This window comes from Theobroma umbraticum, unplaced genomic scaffold (assembly GCF_002168275.2).
Source record: "Theobroma umbraticum cultivar Fairchild unplaced genomic scaffold, ASM216827v3 scaffold_77.0, whole genome shotgun sequence".
NCBI lineage: Eukaryota > Viridiplantae > Streptophyta > Magnoliopsida > Malvales > Malvaceae > Theobroma > Theobroma umbraticum.
In genome coordinates this window covers 1,526,428-1,540,731 of record NW_018397280.1, presented here as the reverse complement: position 1 = coordinate 1,540,731, position 14,304 = coordinate 1,526,428, and positions in this window count along the sequence as shown.

Sequence of the window (14,304 nt, the reverse complement as noted above, 5' to 3'; positions counted from 1 at the left end):
TTCTTCATTCTATTCTTTTTCTCTGATTCCTTTATTTGTTCTTTATTCTCATTGGACCAACTCACTCCCCACTCACATTTTATGCACAAATTATCTCTTTTTCTCATTGGTCCAAAATCTATCCTAATTGCCTTCCATCTGCCACCTCATTTTCTTACTTTTATTTTTATTTCCTTTGCAACCTATTTCTTCCAATTATATTTCATGCATAACTTTCCTTTATAATTTAATTGGCCGTTTGTTACACCATTCAAATCACATGTAACCCACTTTCTTCTTTCTTCATTTGACCAGCAAATGCACCAATCACATTACATGCAATTAAAATTTGATCTTATTCTTTCTTTTACTTCACATGGTGGGGGTCCCACATATTCCCTACTAACTTCTCCTTTTTACATATAATAATTTGCATGTAATAGTGGGTTTCATATGTACATCTCATATTCCACCTAATCTAACTTTCCTTGGTTAATAAATTCCCATTTACCTTCAAATATTGAAAATTGCACTTACATCCTCAAAATTTTCATTATTTACTGCATGACCCTCCAAACTTTCATGCTTTATAATTGGTCCTTCCAACACTTCTTAAATTTCAATTTTCTTCTAGTTTCCTTCCTTTACATGTGTACACATATAATATAAGGTTTGCATCTCATCAAGGTATCACCATATCATTTAAATATATACTTACCCGCTCGTGCTTTATTTAATAATGGCACGTGGGATCCCACTAACATCGTTTTTCTTCAAAATTCTTTCTTACTTTGTCTTCCCCACTTTGATTAGTCATATAATCCTCCTCTAGAACTAATCTCAACAATAATTAAAATATTAATATTTTAATATTATTTTATTTTAAAATTCTCCACTTGTCTCCTCGAGTCCCAATGTGTCTCATTTTGCCCCGGTTCACTTCGAAATCATCTTTTAACCTCCTAATTCATCCCTGATAATAATATTATTATTTTATCAGGTACAAAATATTTTGTTTTAAAATATTTCTTTCACCCATTACTGCTTTTTGGCACTTAGATTTTCTTCAATTGACCCTTTGTCTTATCAAATGGGGTCTTATTGGCTTCTATTCGAGTATACGGGGTGTTACATGCTTTAGAATCAGCACAGTGACGAAACAAGATGGGGAACCTACCGGATGCCAAATATGTGTCTGTCAAATGACGAGACTAGCCATACAATCTTGTAGCTTTGCTTATCTGCACATGGTACAACAAAGGGGTGAGCCACCTAATACTCAGTGAAAAGATGTTAACATAGCATAGTATAACATATACACATACGTATAAGGCATATCTAGTTAAGAGGTAACCATGCCTACTTATCAAACATCTTCAAAGACAAATGTTCAGGGATCATCTTAATATCCCATGTGTACATCTCATCATATTACACCTTGTTAAACTGTGACTCAAAGGTGTATCACATTCATAAATTTTTAACTCTATGTCACTACATCAAAACATATCAAATTAAGGCTTAAGCTTAGAGTTGTCATCAAACTAGGTTCTATAGGTACACCTTAGTTGCTGAGCACATCTTCAAAACCCATACACATATAAGTTGCTTACCTCAAAGCTTTTCATCAAATATTAGTCATATTTCAATCATATCTCTCCAATGTTAGGCGCACATCAGCCATCCCTAAAGAGTCTCCACATTGGTATACATATACCATTAAGCTCATCATTAAGGCCGTATCAAAGTACATATCCGTAAGCACATACTAGTTGCCAAGGTATCATAGCAATTTCAAATCATATTTATTAAAGCTTATCCAATGCTATGATGAATCTTTCACAATTCATATCACAATCTTTGAGTGGTTTTTCATAGACATAGTCAAATCAAGCACGGTGGCTAGCTAGTGGAGTCAAATCACGCTTGTGGACTAAGTTGCTAGTGGAGAATCAAATCACACGTGTGCTAAAGCAATGGGTGGAAAATCAAATCATGTGCAGGTGGAAGCAATGAGCATAGCATCAAATCATCGTTTGAAGCAATCCCCAAATGGATGGCATCTCTTGGAGTAATCTCAAATGGGTGGCATCACATGCATAATCATTTCCAGAGTAATCTCCCAACGGATGGCATCACTTAGAATAATCTCAACGGGTGGCATCAAAGCACTACAGTGGGACTCATGGGTGGGGCTAACATCATCATCCCTATTTACCACCTTCCCTGCAGGCACACACATAGTCATAAGGGTAGGACTCCACTCAACCTCAAATTAGATCAACATTCGAAATTCACCCATTAACCAAAACATCATCATATTCATGGGCATCATTGCCTTATAGTTCATAAGTCATAATTTACATATTCATCTGGCTCCCTAGCCTCATATACTTAAACAACTCACATTAAATATTATGGCTTAGCAGCCTAACATACTTAAGTAGTCTCTCCTCATAATTCACAAACAAGGCTATTGTGCCTTCAACGATTCCATATGTCTACATAAATTACAACTCATATTTGACGAGTTTTAATCACTTATAAGCTCGATACAATTCAAAGTGCCCTTAAAGCTCTAAGGCATCAAATGATCATGATCCTTTATGAGGTTTAATGTCTAGAGTAAACTACTCCTAGATGTCCATTATAGCCACTAGACTTCTTAATCTAAACTCACACAAAATAGGCCACTATGTGTCTCGCACTAGGCACACAACACAGCACATACAATTCACATATATATATTTCGTTCTCTAGCCTAACCATATTCATCTAGGCAATTATATTCACATATACATATATACATAATTCTCTAGTCTAGGCATTCACATAACATTTAAGTACCATGGCAGCGCATTTGTCAATTCGCCATGCATCACATGCATTTTACTCAAACAATAAATCCTACTCATTGCAACAATTCGAAGGTGGTCGAATCCTTAGCTTCCAACCATTTATTAGCTTACCAAGGAGCTAGTTATCTCCAACTGCCTCTTTAACACATCAAAACATCATAAAAATATTTGTTTCTTAGTGTTTGAAAATATCCAACTTTTCAAAATAACCCAACTCAGCAAATAAGTAAATCTTTACCTTGGTGGTTGGGTTGCCCAAATCTAAGCTCCAAATCCTCCCATAAACTCAAGGGAAAAGGATTATACCAAATTTGAAAATAATTTGATCCAAGGTTATTAACGAATTAAATTAAAAATTAATTAGTAAAAATGCATAATCTTATCTTTAGATCATTTCCTAAGCCTAAATCTAGCTCAAATGAGCTCCAAATGGCATTTAGGAGCTTAGGGTTTCAAAGGGTTAGAGAGAGAAATGCTTTTAAAATAGGCAAAACATCGAAAGCCCTTTTTTATTTTTGCCTTTGCCTCGGGATGTATCGATACATTTCAAAATGTATTGATACATTCTTAACAAAATCCCCGTAAATGTATCGATACAAGTCATTCAAATTGCTTTCTGCCCAAAATATATTGATAGATTGGGAAAATCTATTGAAACATTCTTTTGTAAAAAGTTCCCCACTTCAATCTATCGATACATTTGGAAAATGTATCGATAAAATTATACAATACCCTTGTGTTCTTCAAATCTATTGATACATTCAAGAATGTATTGACAAAAAAATCCTAGAAAGCCTTCTTTGTTCATTTTATCGAGAATGTCTCAAGACATTAGCTAATGTATCGATACATTTTGTCCATAATACATCTTTTCTACACTCTAGCTTTCCAAAAAATTCAAACTCCCAAATCGTTTCCAGCATAAATCACACCTCAAGTCATGCATATAACTTAAATGCTTATACATAGATTCTCAAATATGAGACCAATCTCAATCAAATCATCAAACTATAAGATTTGTGACCTAAGTACCATAATTGATATTTTCAAATGTCAATATAGGTGTAATGTTATCAAAAGATCTCCACACATGCCAAAATTCAGAGTCATAGCCGTCAAGGTATCACATTCAAAGAATATATTCAAAACTTCATTTAAACTTCAAATTTAAAGATTCATCTATCATTTCTCCAGGAATTTGGTTAAGTATCATACTTAAGTGTCCAACTATCAAACATATGCACAATTCCATTAAGGAATTTCAATTATGCCAATATTCATAGTCATTCACCTATGAGCATAATTATATTGGCCAATACCTAAATTAGCTCATCAATTACCTTAGCTCTTTCAACATATAATCATAAGCCATCACACACATATGGCAAACAATGAATATGTATCGATAAATTTTCTTAATGTATTGATACATTTGAAGCAGAGAGTACTTAAGACCATTCTGCCTGAAATGTATTGATACATTCATTCAAAATTAGAGCAGATGTATCGATACATTGCTAAATGTATCAACACATCACAGACAATAAGAAAAATCAAAAAAGGGTGTTGGGCCATTTTCACCTAACCTTTTCTCTTAACTCTTTATATCTCTTTCTCTCGCTAGCAACTCAAAATCCTAATGCCCAAAATAATTTTTAAAGCCATTTGTGGCCATTTGGAGCTTAAGAAACAACTTGGAGTAATATTTAATGTTTTTTTCAAATTATTTTTTAATTTAATCAATTAACAAGTTTGAAATTTGATTTTCTCCAAATTTGGTAATTTTCACTTTTTGGTTTGGATTGGAGAGTTTTAATCTAAGACTCATGTAATCTAGATTCTAATGTATGTGTTTAACTCCTTAATGAAGAATTTGAGCTTAAATGGTTGGATTGCTAAGATTTGGTTAATTATGGAAAAGTTGGCATTTTTTAACAGCTAAGAATAATTAATATTTTCATGTTATAATGCTTTTGAAAAGGGAAACGGAGTTAAATGAACTCATTGGCAAGCTAGACAATGATTAAGGCCTAAGGATCGAAGCTTGGCTAAGAGTACCTCCAATTTGTCACTGTAAGTGGGTTTGAATTAAAATGCATGTGATGCATGACGCCTTGATGAAAGCATTACCATGGTATTAAAAGATGTGTATGTATATATGTGTGAATATATATATATATATATGATTGCTTAGATGTAAATGCCTATGCTAGAGAACCAAATTATGGATTGGGTGTTTGTATGCTGTGATATGAGCCACATGGGTGGCCTATGCTGTGTGTGCCTAGACTAAGATGTCTAGAAGCTATGATGAACCCCTAAGAGTAGATTACCCTAGGTGAATGATATGTTGAGATGATTTGATCCAATGATGCCTTTGAGATTTAGAGGCACTTAGAACTTAACCAAGCTTAAAGACGATTGAAGCTCAATAAATATGGATTGAAGTTCCATAAGGAAAATGTGAATGATAAAGGCATGATGGCCTTATTTGTGGATTTGTGTCTCTATTCGATTGATGAATTCCAAACATTGATATGATTTATGGATAAGTGGAGTTCCATGCCCTGTGACTTTGTGTGCTTGCAAGGATGGTGGTAAGTAAGGACGATGGCTTTAATCTAGCCTGTGATTCCTGCCTACAGTGCTTTGATGCCATGCTTTGGAGAATACTCTAAGTGATGCAAACATTGGAAGATTACTCTAGTCGATGATTTGATTCTCCGTTAGCTGCTTAAGCACTGTGCATGATTGGTTCTCCCCTTGTCACTTTAGCACGTGCATGATTTGTTTGTTTGCAAGTGGCTTTGCTCTAAGTGTGATCTGATTATGTCTAGAAGAGGACCACTCATTGATTTGATTAGCATATGACATGAGATAGCCATGGAAAGGCTTAGATGAATATGATATGAATATGATGTGATACTTCAATGACTAGAGTGTGTCAAAGAGAATGATGTTAATAACTTTGATTACCTTTATGGGCAAGCATAATGATATGTGTGATGATCGTTGGAAACATTGAAGATGATGATATGCCTTCATATTGGAGATTTAAGGATAGGTTTATGCCCTATGTTTGCAGATGTTTGGGGATTAAGTGGTTGCATCAAGAATGCAAAATTTACATATATAATTATATATAATTTTGTTTATATGCAGCATTCATTGAGTATTATAGTACTCACCCATTTATGTACCATATGTAGATAAAGAGGTCACAGAGCTATGTGGTAAAAATCACCCCATGACAGACCTATTTTAGCATTTGATAGGTTCTCACCTAGTATGTCAATCTGCTACTTAAGTCATGAGCTTCTGCTCCATACTTAATTTGTTGTGTATGTAGGCACGCTGTGCCATATTAACTTATGTAAGGGTTGTTATGTAGCAATGGACTTTATGGCATGTTTACCGCAAACTAGAGGTGGTCATGATGACATTTGGGTGATAATTGATTGGTTAACTAAGTAAGCTCACTTTTTACCGATCAAGATCGAGTATGGAGCAGCTTGGTATGCCTAAATTTACATTAATAAGATTATGAAGCTACATGGTATTTCGGTAACAAAAGTGTCTGACAGGTGTAACACCCTTAATTTTTCATGTAAACTAAGAATAATTTATGAATAATTGGAGTCTCGAGGACTTTGATGATATGATATGTATGCTTAGTGTTTAAAAGTGTACATATTGACACTTAGGTAAGACTTTGAAGAAATATGTGATAAACCCCATAATTTGAGGTTTTTACTAAGATTTGATGTTATGTTTATGAATTTATATGAATGAGATTGAGTTAAATGAATGATTTGAGGTGCAATATCTATTGGGAATAATATTGGAGCATTAAACTTAGATTTTTAGAGTTTTTAAGAAGGTTAGAACTACTTATAGGGGTAAAAGTATCGATACACACCCCAATGTATCGATACATTCATGGCAGGATAAACAACAAAGGCCCTAACAAGAATATTCTATCGATACATTTGAGAATGTATCTTGTTATTCAGTCACTTTATGGATTACTGTTAGAGGCCAAACTCTTGGGTGGTTGAAGATTTGACAAATCCTAAAGGTAAAAAAGCAAAGATTTTAACTGCAAGATTTTAGACTGTCATATCCTGTTTTCGAGTTACTTGGTTCATCACAAGCATTTTTGGATTTGATTCTCTTGATTACATTATCCAGAGCAAGTATGTAATACTTGAACCTATGAATACTCATAATTAATCTGAAATTGCATGAAAAACACAAAAATTGATCTTGAGGGTTTGGGCTATTTCTCTGATTAAATGTATTTTTCTTTTTTTGTTGCACTATACTTTTATTTTTTGATTTTATTCATGTTTGAGCATGAGGCTGAATCCCAACTATTGTTTGATGTTTGATGTTTTTCATGGAATTTGCATGCTTGATTCTAGATGATAATCAATAGGATTGATTTGTGTGTTGATTTGGTATAGATCAGTATTAGAGGCTTTCTTTAAAATTTGTTTTTCTGTTTTAATTTAAATTCGGATAGCATGCGTTTAATCCACTGAAACATATTTTGAAAGGTCTAAAATCATGTTTCAGTGAAGAATTAATGAATGGATTAAAAGGCTTGCAAAGTCAAGTTAATACCGAATAGTTTTGAGGTGTTTTGGAGACTAATGTGTCAATTATTTTTGCTAACATTGGGCAAGCGTTATGAGTAGTTTTAAATTGTTAAAAATTAGCTTTATCAAATTAAATTACTACATGCTTCGGCTAAACTTGATTTAGTATGAAAGAGTTTCATAAAAATTCATGTTTCCGAGTTCCCAAAAAACAAAGATTCAATGCAGAAAATGTTGGGGAACTATGATTGTTTTGGTGGCTTAATTCTTCATGAATTTTGTTGTTAAGAGTTAAACACACTTACTAGAAATTTTCAACAACTTTTTCATGAGTTTGATTCATGATTTATGGAGTTTTAAGAGCACTTAAATACAATCTATTTTAGTTTTGGGTGATTCATAAAAATTAAGAAATTGTTTCCTACTTTAAAGTAAATTCCTAAAATTAAGGATAGAACTTGAATTTTGGGTGAATTATAGAAAATAGGAAATTGTTTCCTACTTTAAAAGAAATTTCAAAAATTATGTGATAGCATTGAACTTTCCTTAAAATTTTGGTTCGACTAGAAGTTTCCCAAATTTGTTAAGTCACCATTTAGGTAACTTGAACAAGATACAATTTAGGAAATAATCAATGTTCTAAATGTTAGAAATTAAAATGTTGTCTTGGATATATTTTAGGAAATTTACCTAAAATACAGAGGTTTCCAAAATTAAAAATAGTTTTAATTATGGAAAGATCCATAATTAAAACTGAAAGTCTTAAAATGTAAAGTTTTATTTCAATGGATTTCTATTTAAGCAAAAGGAGTAAAAGGTTTACTTTTAAATGTTTTGAAAATGAGAATTTCTTAAACAATAATTTTAAATAAAACAATACCTAATAATTTGAGTCAAGCACATTAAATAAGTTAATTAATGCTTTTCTCAAATAACACACAACATCACCAAGTGATATTGAGTTTGCATTTGTTTCTATGCTTTTGGTTGTGATTATAAAGCATGAGCATAGTTATGGACTTAAACCTTAGAAGATTAGGTCATGGGTGGTTAAATTTATTTCTCATCATATTTGTTTTGAAATAGGGTCTACGCACCATACCTTACTCTTATTTTCTATTGGGTTGTAAAATTCTTTTCTCACTTAACTCTCCTCGAATGTAACTCGAGGTTTGTTGATTATAGAATGTAATTAGTTACATCAAAGTGTAAAACAAGAGTTAGATAAAAAAAAATTTTGTAACATAAAGATGGAGGTCCAAAGGCACCATGGAGATTCAAGGAGATTACAAGCAACGCTTAAAGATGATGTTTGTAAAATCCCCTGGAATTTGACCAACTAATTTCCTTAATGGCTAGAGAAAATTAGAATTAGTAAAGCCCATAATCATCCTAGTAGTTGGCATGGGATTGATTTATTTTTTTTGTATATATATATATATGATATATATGAAAGGAAATAAATGCTATGCATGTTAACAACATCAAATCAATGATACATTAATTAATAAATTAATAAATCAAATCCCTCATTAATATATTAAGACCAAACATTTCATTCCATCATATAACAAGATAACTAGGCTGCTCTTTTAACTAAAGACTTGTTGAGTCACTCAAGGCCAAACTTTTACATGAGTACGTTTGATTTATTAGTGGGTTTTACTCAACTACTACCATGTTGTTTTGATGTGTCACACATGATGTCATAGCATAAGAGGCATAGTTAGGCATAATGTATATGATACATTTAGACAAGGAGTTGTTACTTCACTAATCTAGGAATTGTATAAGACACCATTGGTAACCTAAGTACCTACCTAATTAGTTTCATTATGGCTTCTTAAGTCACTCAAGGTCATAATGGGATGAAAAGAGCCTAGCTTAGTAAGTAGTTTAAAGGTTAAATTTCTCGAAACATTCGAAGATGGCTATTAATTTGATTTAATATTGAGAATAATCATATATGATTTTTAAACCTTGTCTTTATGATTACATAATCTACATTAATGACTAAGTTTATGTTTGTTTATATAGGATATAAATCAATCATGGTGAACAGCTTGTCACTTAGAAGCATACTTGATGCAAACAAGTTGACATGCCCAAATTTTATTGACAAGTTTCGTAATATCAAGATTGCCTTGAAACAAGAGAAAAAGACTTGTGTTCTAGATGGTCTTGTTCTTGAGGAACCTAGAGATGATGCTACAAAAGAGGAAAACGAGGCCTATAGAGTTTATATGGATGATCTCAATCAAGCCATAAGTGTGATGTTGGCTAGTATGGCTCCAAATCTTCAAAAGTAACATGAAGCTATGAATGCCCTGAATATTATCCTACACCTTAAAGAAATGTTTGATAAAGAAAGTCGTATAGAAAGATCTAATATTTCAAGGTAATTATTCCGATGTAAGATGCTTAAGGGAAGCCTAATAAGGCCTTATGTGCTTGAAATGATAGGATATATCACTGGACTCGAGCAGTTGGGTTGGACCATGGATCATGATTTGAGCATAGACCTTGTACTTTCTCCACTGCCAAAGAACTATTCACAATTTGCGTTGAATTTTAACATGAACAAGATTGAGGTGACCCTTTTAGGCTTATTGAATATTCTTACATAGGCTGAGAGCACCATTGTGAAAGAGAAGCCTTTAGTTCATCTTGTCTCTTCTACAAAAAATAAAAGTAAGAAAAGAAAATTTTCTAAGAAAGACAAGGGTGAAAAGGCATAAACTTTGAAAGGTATGAAGCCTACTAGAGGAGTGAAGAAAGACAAGGACCATGACAAATGTCATTTCTATTGGAGGCATAATTGCAAGGTGTGACATCCCATTTTATGGTGGAACATAACCGATGCATGAACCTAGATGGGAATAGCCCGCTAGGCCCAAGCAAGCCTCTTTAACGTTCATCATTAAACGTTCATCAATGCGAAAGCATACCTAAACATTCATAGGGGTACTATATCAACTCATGCATACCATCATACGCAACATTACATATATATGGAACTTCTCAACATATTATTGCAAGTGCAACATTTCATATATTAGTAGAGTGCCACATTTCCAATGCATCGTAATATTTATATGTGTCAACACCCTCAGCTGTCCATATGGGTTCTTAAGCCATTTTGTACATTTAACATAAGACTTATAATGTAATATGCCCAAATAGTTGGCTACATTACTGTAACATGCTCATGATTCATAAAACATGTTCATAGTCTATAAACATAAACGTAACATAGACTAACTCGTCAGTGAAACATGACCTGACTCACTAGGCATCGAGGGGCTGCTAAACACCTACCAAATGAGAAATAAACGGATCACGTCTCCATGACACTAACTGCTAGCAAAAAAGTGCTATCAATAATCTGTAACAAAAATAGTGAGGGAAAATAACGAGTGAGTCACAAAGACTTTGTGAGTGGATATGAAGAAGAGGACAAGCTAGGGGATATGTCTTTTTTGTGACCATGCAATTATAAATACATATGATTCACAAATCCTGTCACATTACCATGATGTTCATGAAACATAGCATTTAGTCACCCTTTGAATAACGTTGCATGGAAAACATCTTTGCATAATTCATTAAAAACCATTTAATGATGAAAACCTCTCTAAAATCAATTAAGAAGCCAATTCTAAAATAATTCTATTGATACATTTTGGAATGTATCAATACATACAAGGAGTTTATCGATAACCTTAGCAATGTGTTAATGCATTTCACAGAGAATGCCTCTTATAACATTTTGTTGAAAATGTATCAATACATACTTCATATGTATGGATACTTTTGCCACAGAATCCAACTTTCTAGGCATTTTCTTGAATCCAACTCATTCAAAAGTCTTTCTATCTTTGAGGGATCATTCTCTAGGCTAACGTTTTACCTAACTAAGCCAATATCACAAAATTATTGTGTAAATAACATCATCAATACTTACATAATCATAAACTAGGCATTTAAGCTTAAATCATGAGGCAATACTCATTCAATCATTTCTCCAACTTATTAATCTCATTTGTCATTTGTCTCCTACTCTATGAGTAGGTCTATCCCGTTCTAGCAAATAGTGGCTTAACCGCCACTATTTTGGGTTCTTAGTGCCCTCTCGTGAATGGCACATTGACCTCATCTGCAATCTATTACGTGGCCCCACCCCACTTAAGTGAGTAGTGGACAAAGTTCTAACTACCGTCTGATTCACCTTGCATTAACAATCATCAAAGCTGCGTGAGTGGCACTTCAGCCTCACCGACAATCATCATAAGATTTCTTAATCTTAGGATCATTCTCATCCATAGCTTGCGTCATGAACATATAACATTTTCATAAATCATCATCATTCTTAGCCCATAGTGTATATGATTATCTCAACACATTCATCTCATGGCATACATTTCATAACCTCATAAATCACTTACATACTTAGCCCAAAGTGCATATGACTATCTCAACACATACATCTCATGGCATGCATTTCATATCTCATAAATAGTTGACATGCTTAGCTCATAGTGTTTATGACTATCCCAACACATATATCTCATGGCATGCATTTCATAACCTCATAATAACCCACATGCTTAGCCTATAGTGTATATGACTATCCCAACACATACATTTTATGCCATGTATGTTACAATCTCATAAATGACTCACATGTTTAGCCTATAGTGTATATGACTATCCAATCACACATTTCATAGCATGCATGTTACTATCTCATAAATGGGGCTCATGCATCCAACATTCTTATCATGCGACATCATATACAACATGTGCATAATAATATTCACACATTAGCCATAGAAATATTTCATACCCACACAAGCCTGAAGGTCGGAGTAATCGAGTGGACTACAAACTTGAAAGGGCTTATCCCTCTTTGTTAAAAGCTAATACATAGCAGCATCTTTACAAATATAATAGATTCTTAAACAATTTGAAAATCATTGTGTCACACATATCGCAATCATTATCAAATCAAGTCATTCGAGCATTTCATTCAAAACTTCATAAAACATTATAGTTCAAATCCTTTAATAAACGATTTATGGAAATATTTTTCAACAGGCTTAAACAACCATTTCCATAGAAGTCATGCTAACTTTACATACCAAAATACTTGAAAAGGTGGATCCATTTACCTAACTAGAGAGTTGATTCCTAGCTCCAATCACAACTCTATTTCGGCGTTATCCGTGGAGTTTTCAAGTGTTCCTATCATACAACAATCATCACAATCATTTCTTAGAATAAAAATCTCATAATAATCATTCTAGGCACTTTTGAAATTACTTGCTTTTTGCTAAACTAATTTTCTAGCGAAACCCATTCTTAGAAACCCATAAATCTTTTATCCTTTCCTTAAATGAGCTTAGATGCATAAGAAAATTACAAAGCCTTTAAGATTTAATCACCAACGGAAAATCTAAGCAACAAAATCATATTTTCAGAAACTAGAAATCAAGATTTAAAGTTTCCAAAGCTTAAAAATGTCACCTTTTTTATAACAAATCAAAACCATATCATTTAATCATCAAAAATGAATACTTGAGTTAAAACTAAGTTGGAAGAGCTTAAGAGTTCGGGTTTTACCTTGCAGATGCAACAAAGGGTTGCCAACCGTTGAAATATGTGATATATTTATAAGTTGGGGTGTGAAAATATGCTTTTACCCCTTTTTATTTTTCTAAATTCGATAAAATGTATGAATATATTGGCGAATGTATCAATATATTGTCCAATGTATTGATACATTGATACATTTGGTTCGAGAGAAAATCTATCCATACATTATGAGCATGTATCGTTACATGTTCATCAGACACCTTTTCTGGGCTAAATGCATTTATACATCATGAACATGTCTCAATACATTTGAGACAAAATGCTATTTCTAAGGCAGTTTACTTATAAAAACCTGCATAGCTTATTTACGTTAAATACCATTTAAGTAAATGTCCTCTTCACTTTATATGCTCTATTTACTTAAGATATTTAATGTAAATAAGCAAATAACCCCTGTCAGTTAAAATTCAACTATACAAGTGTATGTATCGAATAGAAAGTATATTAGTAAGTAGAGAACCGATCCCACAGAGAATTGATCCAAAATTTTACTAAGTACTAAAATTAGAATAATTTAGTTTTATTCAAATAATTAAAATCTGAATTCTAATTGAACTTAAAATTACTCAACTAAAACTAATTTAATTAAAAATTAAAGCAAAAGATAATTGGGCAAATAGCAAATCAAATAAGCCTAGGATTACAATATCCCTCACACTTCATCTAAATCTTACCTCTCTTCCTTAACTTATTTCAATGGGTTGAATTGTTAACCTAGAGTCCTAAATTATTTATAAAGGTTTCCCGACTCATCTTATCAAAATATCTATTTGAACCAAAACACTATATCCCTATGTGAATTGAAATTAAAACAGACTCATTAAGTTCAGGCTTTAATCTGGCTACATATGGTCTATAGGTATATCCCTATCCTATACGCAAATCAAGTAATATGATCATACGCTATCCTAATTTTAGTCTACACTAAACTCCTTTTCCCAAGTTTGTTTAGGTTCCTAAATCAATTTAACTGATGGCCAAGCAATTAAAAGTATTAAGAATAAATTGAAATAAACAATTCAAATCCCATTGAAAATAAGCAAGAAAGAGATTAAAAATTTAGATTACATGTGAGTTCAATTGCAATCCTAGTAAAATAAATTAGCTCAGAACATCTAATAAAGACAATATCCAAAGAAATTTAGCCATAAATCCAAGTAAAAGAAAATAAGAAAAACACAAAAGTAAAGAGAAAACTAATAGTTAGAGCT